General features: G+C 36.7%; 1 long non-coding RNA gene across 1 annotated transcript; it reads left to right on the plus strand.

Moving 5' to 3' along the window:
• Positions 1–2,588: 2,588 nt before the first annotated feature.
• LOC131606350 (uncharacterized) lies at positions 2,589–3,768 on the plus strand. Its single transcript, XR_009284810.1, has 2 exons — positions 2,589–2,996; positions 3,247–3,768. It is a non-coding gene; the product is annotated as an uncharacterized LOC131606350 (long non-coding RNA).
• Positions 3,769–6,680: the final 2,912 nt, after the last annotated feature.

Below are 6,680 nucleotides of genomic sequence, written 5' to 3' on the forward strand. Positions count from 1 at the left end.
TTTTCTTTTTTATGTCTCTAATTTTTTTTGACCGCCTTTTCAGGTTTTTAGTCCACCGAGATGCTCATTTTTTCCTAAGTCGCCCATTCTGGTTTTCAACTTAGCGACCGTTTATTTTTATTTTCTTTAGGAGAAGTATTTCTTGACCACATCAGTATTCACTGGACGTGGGAATTCTTCACCATCCATAGTCATAAGAGTCATAACACCGCCTGAGAAAGCTCTCTTAACAACATATGGGCATTCATAATTGGGAGTCTGTTTGCCCCTGGGATCTAGTTGAAAAGATACTATCTTCTTGAGCACGAGATCACCTTCTCTGAATCTTCATCCTTTTTGTCAAACGCTCTCTTCATCCTTTCTTGGTACAGCTGAATGTGACACAAAGCGGTCATTCTCTTTTCTTCAATAAGATTCAGTTGATCATATTTGGCTTGATACCATTTAGCTTCTTATAACTTGGCTTCAATTAGAATTCTCATAGAGGGAATTTCAACCTCTATCGGGAGTACAACTTCCATGCCGTATACCGAAGAGAAAGGAGTTGCCCTCGTTGAAGTGCGAACCGAAGTACGGTACCCATGCAGAGCAAGTGGGAGCATTTCATGCCAATCCTTGTAAGTTACAACCATCTTCTGGACAATCTTCTTAATATTCTTGTTTGCTGCCTCCACTGCATCATTCATCTTTGGTTGATAGGGAGAAGAATTATGATGCTCAATCTTGAATTCAAGTTGGAACCATTATCAATAATGATTCTGTTGGGCACGCTATAGCAACATATAAGATTGTTCTTGATGAATCTTACTACTACTTGTTGAGTAACATTGGCGTAGGAAGCAACTTCGACACATTTGGTGAAGTAATCAATGGTGACCAGGATGAAATGATGTCCATTTGAAGCCTTTGGTTCAATCATACCAATAATGTCAATTCCCCACATAGAGAAAGGCCATGGAGAAGATATAACATTGAGAAGCGTTGGAGGCACATTGATCTTTTCAGCATAGATTTGGCACATATGGCACTTCTTCACATACTTGTAGCAGTCATATTCCATTGTCATCCAATAGTAACCCGCTCTCAACATCTTTCTAGTCATTGTGTAACTCGGTGAACTGACGTTTATTTTTATTCGCAAACAAATGTTGCGGTGAGCAAGAGTCGCTACCGACTTCTATTTTGTCCAATGTTAGGAAAGGTAAAAAGTACAGAAAAAGACCTTTTTAAAAGAAAACGGGCTCGGGGGGTAAGTTATGAAAAGGGAAGGTGCAAGCACCCTTTTCATCCGTAGTTATCTACGGGCTCTTAATTTGCTTAGCTCATGTTTGTTTTGTTTGTTTTGAATTGAAAAGGGACGTAAGGACTTTAGCGTAAATGCGTTGCCTTAGTTTTTTTGAAAGAGTATTTGAAAAGATGTTTTTTTTTATTGAGCTAGGCATATTAAGAGCACTACCCTAAATATTTGGTCTTTTTCTATGCTTTTTAAAATTCCTAGGACTATCCATACTATATAGAAGTAGGTAGTCCTTGTTTATATTGGACGTGTGGGTCATCGAAGGGTCATCGAGGTCGTTTGAAGGCAACAAGTAGAGGTACCTTTAGCAATATTCGAAGGGACAATCATTGTTTCGTAGGCAACCATTCGAGGGACTAGATCATAATATCGTAGGCAACATCGCGGGTCATCGAGGGACTTATGATCTTTGCAATGATTTTTAATCGAGGGACTTTGCTAATGGATACCTCTACGTTTCGAGGGACACGACTTTTTAATTGAAGGCCACCAAGAGGGGCGTACCCTAGAAGTGAGTGCGTGCGAGTGTGTCAGATTCAGTTATTTATTTATCTTGAGTTAGGTTAGCTACGTTCAATTGTTATCTTTCCATACAATCCTAAGCATACATTTAAGCAGGTATATCAGTTTATAGGTGCGAAAAATAAAAGCAGAAAGTAGAGTCCTACGCTATTACAAGGCTTCGGGAGGGGGATTACAATAAAAATCGGGGAGTGCGGAAAGATAAAAATCCTAGTTAATATTACATCATATAAAAATGTAGAATAATAAAGTATATACAAATTAAAATGTCCACGAGAAAGTCGGAATGCCTCAAGATGGTAGTACCTCGCAAAACAAGAAAATGTTAGCAATAATACATGAATAAAATGATAAACAGTGCTAACAATTTTAATCAAAAGATATTTAATATTAAATTCAAAAAAAAGAATGTTTAACCCTTAACTAAAATATATTTTTGGTATTTTTAATATGAAAAATAGAATCAACATATTTTTGTATTTTTAAAGTTTAACCATTAGAAAATCGAAATAGAACGCAGCTATAAAATTGTAAAAAAAGAAACTATACTAAAATTGAAATAGTAATGGGTTCTAGTAATAATAACTGGCCTAAAGAATAAATAAATTAGTCCCAAGAAGGGGGTGCCAGCGCAAGACTCAGTGGTGCAGCAGGAAAATTGGGTTGGGTTACCTTGATTATTTAAGCCCAAGTAAAATTAATTAACAACAAAAAAACCCTAGATAAACAAAAGAGGGGTCCCCCATTCAATCAAAACTCGGCCCCCCTATACCCTGTTTCTAATACTCACGCACCAAAACAAACAAACACTCTGCTTTAACAAACGTTCTCCATAGTCCATACATCTCACTCAAAATCGAAATGAACAACAACAAATAATTTTCAGCAAATAAAAAACGCATAAAACATAGATCGAGCACTGAGGGTTTTAAACTTACCGAGCCGGAAATCCTCGAATGATGTTGGCTCAAGTGGCGTTGAAATTGCTCTCGCCTCTCTGCGAATTGTTTGTCCGATGGTGATGGCGATGTTTATGCGTCCGATGCGGAGTGGGTGCGTTTTGCTGAAGCTGAGCCGCTGAAGATGTTGTGATGTATGTCACGGATCCGCAGATGCAAGCTCGTTGAGAATTGCTGTGTTAAATGATACTGAATGTCGAGTTGCATTTGATTTGAAGGTGAGGTGATGTTTGGCTCTCAGATTTGCAGGTGAATGTGATGAAGGTCGAAGCGGCTGAACTACGGAGTGGATGAAGCGCGATTGGGGATTGTGTTTCTTCGACAACTTCTTATTTCTTTCAGACAACATAATTTTCTTGCAGACAAACCATGTTAACAGAATCAAACAATTGAGATTAGTGATAAGTGAAACATGTTTGTTTATCTTGTTATAATTTGGTATTGCATTTGTTGTCGTTGTTTCTGCAGATTAGGGAATGGTTGATGCTGCTTTCTTTTGATCTGAATCTTGCGGGTCTCAAAGTATTTCGCGATGTCGTGGATTCGGAGATGGTGCAAAGTGTTGTCGGTTTAGCGTGAAGCTGCTGCGTTACGGAGCTTTTCAGCGGGGGATGCGCGGATGAACTCTTTGCGGTTTTGACACCAATTTTCAACAGAAACAGAGATTGTCTTAGAAGCATGAGGTTGTTATAGAAGCATGAGGTTGTTGAATGCATCGATTCTCCTGCTGGTACTGAATGGAAGCTTGACGTTGGAGTTGGGTTGTCACGAGTCCCTTCATTATTTCCCTACAAAACAAGAGAACAAGGCTTGCACATAGTGTGATTCGTTATTTCCGTCAATTTTGTTTGCAGAATTTGAAAAGAATTTGAATATGTTTATTGTGTAATATTTACAGTGTTCTTTAAAAAGGTAAAAAAAGTATGTACATAGTGTAAAAGGTGGGTTTGTAACTTAGTTCATGGATCAAAGATGGGTTTGATAACTTAAGTTCATGGATCTTGAAAGTACTGATATATACAAAGATGTAATTCTTGTTAAGAAAACCCACGAGTATTTATATAACTAAAAAAAAACATGTTTAGTAAATCATCAGCCATGAGCACTATCATATGATTAAGATGAATGTTTACTAAAAAATAAATCATAAAATATTAAAAAATAGTTAAAAAACAAGGAAATGCACCAAGCAGGAATTAAACCCGTGACCTTCTGCTTGCAAGCCTTACTTCCTTACCAATTGTGCTATGTTATTTGTTTGAAATAAAAAGGCAATTGAAAATGTATGAAGCGTCGGCTAGCATTTTCTATTTATTAAAATATAAGTAATTTAAGAGCAAACTACTATATTTTAACATAGACTTTAAATTGAATATTTTTAAAATTCAGGATGTCGATGTAAATGAATCCAAGATTTTATAAAAATCCAATTTTAAAAATAATTTCGAAAATTTTTGTCACTAAAAAGTGTGGGCAAATTTTGGGGTATGACACATTGCATGTCCATTGGCGTGAGTGCCAAAATATCCTTCATGAACTTCTTGCATTAACAGGTTTGCTTCGTGTCTATCCATGCATATGAGCAACACCATGTCAAAATTCCTTTTGTATGCACATCCCCATTTAGGAATAAATTTTCGGACAATCTCCTCAAAGTTCTTCTGTCTTTAATGGATGCCCCAAGTGGGTACTCTTGTTTGTGGAGAAAAAGTTTGATATCATAAAACCATGGCTTGTCGTCGATGACTTCTTCAATAGCGAATATATGAAGAAGGTTCTTCATAATATTTGGCTTTCAAATACATAGTTTCTTCTTCTGGGAACTCATCTTGTAGAGATCGGTTATCATCAATGGGTTGATGAGCCAAATTGTCAACCAGAACACTTCCTTTAATAGCTTTTTGGGTACGATATTGGATGTCATACTTTGATAATAACATATGCCAACGGGAAATCCTCCCAATCAAAGCAGGCTTCTCAAAAATGTACTTTATTTGGTCCGTTTTGGATATAAGATATGTCGTACGAGTCAACATGTATTGCCTTAGTCGACGAGCAGCCCATACGAGAGCGCAACAAGTTTTCTCGAGCAGTAAGTATCTTGTTTCACAGTCGGTAAAATTTTTGCTCAAGTAATAAATGGAATACTCTTTTCGACCAGACCCGTCTTGCTGACCCAGAACACATCCCATAGAATCTTCAAGTACGGTCAAATATATAATTCAAACGTCCAAGAAATCCTCTAACTTGTTTCTCGGTTCTTGGTGGAGGCATTTCTTGAATAGCCTTAAATTTGTCGGGATCAACTTCAATACCTCTTTGGCTGACAATGAAACCTAGGAGTTTTCCAAAGCGAACACCAAATATGCACTTGCTAGGATTCAGACGAAGTTTGTACTTTCTCAGACGTTGGAATAACTTCAGCAAGTACTCCATGTGCTCTTCTTTAGTTGTAGACTTCGCAATTATGTCATCCACATAAACTTTAATCTCTTTATGTATCATATCATGGAAGAGAGTAGCCATGGCTCTTTGATAAGTTTCCCCATCATTCTTCAAACCGAAATGCATCACACGGTAACAAAATGTGCCCCATGGTGTAATAAATATTGTTTTCTCCATGTCTTGAGGTGCCATCATGATCTGATTGTAGCCAGAGAATCCATCCATAAATGAGAAGACATTAAACTTAGTTGTACTATCCACCAACAGGTAAATATATGGTAATGGAAAAGCATCTTTTGGACTAGCTCTGTTTAAGTCTCAATAGTTAACACATATTCTAACTTTTCCATCTTTCTTGAGAATAGGCACCATGTTGGATAACCATTGAGGATATTCTAATGTTACGAGGAAACCGACATTGATCTGCTTTTGTACCTTTTCTTTAATTTTATCTACCATATTTGTGTGAGTTCTTCTCAACTTCTATTTGACTGGTGGACATTCTAGTTTCAACGGTAACATGTGCTCTACAATGTTGGTATGTAACCCAGGAATATCTTGATAGCTCCAAGCAAAGACATCCATATATTCTTTCAGCAGTTCAACCATTCTTTCTTTGACGCTTGCCTCTAGCAATGCTCTAATTCACATTTCTCTTATCTCTTCTTCAGTACCCAAATTGATTACTTCCTGTCATACCCCAAAATTTGCCTTCCATATTCCATTTACAATAATCCAAAGTTCAAGATTCAATTCCAAAGCCTTGCTCAAACAATCCCAAGATCCACAGTCAACTGATTCAAACCTGAAGGTCAACTACAATCAAAGCATGATTCAAACCTATGATCATTGGTCAAACATCAAGTATAGAAGTGTATATCCATCATTTGATCAAAGGTTGATCATGATCCATCAATAGAAACTCAGAAATGAACAAATGCAAAGGTTCAAATTAGGGTTTTTATAGGAGAAAGTCAACTCAACTTTGACTGATCATAACTTTCACATGGAGCATCAAAAATTTCCTAACCAAAGCCTATTTTGAAGGAAATTTGATTCTATACAACTTTGTCCCTCACAAGCCAAGGCCAAAAATGCATCATTTGGGAGATATGGTATAAGAGATTATAGGTCCTCCGAAAAGTCAACAAAGAACACCTTTTGGGTCAAAGCTCATAACTTGAGCATGGAAGCTTCAATTGAGATGAAACCAAAAGGGTCATTTAGAGGACTCTTTTAGCTTTCCAAAATGTCCAAGAACACTTCCATATGTTAAAAATTGAAGGAGTTATAGCTTGTACAAGTTGGGCGATTTTGAGAAATTACATCTAATACAAAGTGGAGATTTTTGATATTTTGAATTCTTAGGCCTATTTTTTGGATCTAAAACATATCCACAAATAATGTTAGGACCTAAAGATCTATTGTTTTAAGTTTTAATACATTTATTTTATTTA

Source organism: Vicia villosa, linkage group LG5, assembly GCF_029867415.1.
Source record: "Vicia villosa cultivar HV-30 ecotype Madison, WI linkage group LG5, Vvil1.0, whole genome shotgun sequence".
In the NCBI taxonomy this organism is placed as follows: domain Eukaryota; kingdom Viridiplantae; phylum Streptophyta; class Magnoliopsida; order Fabales; family Fabaceae; genus Vicia; species Vicia villosa.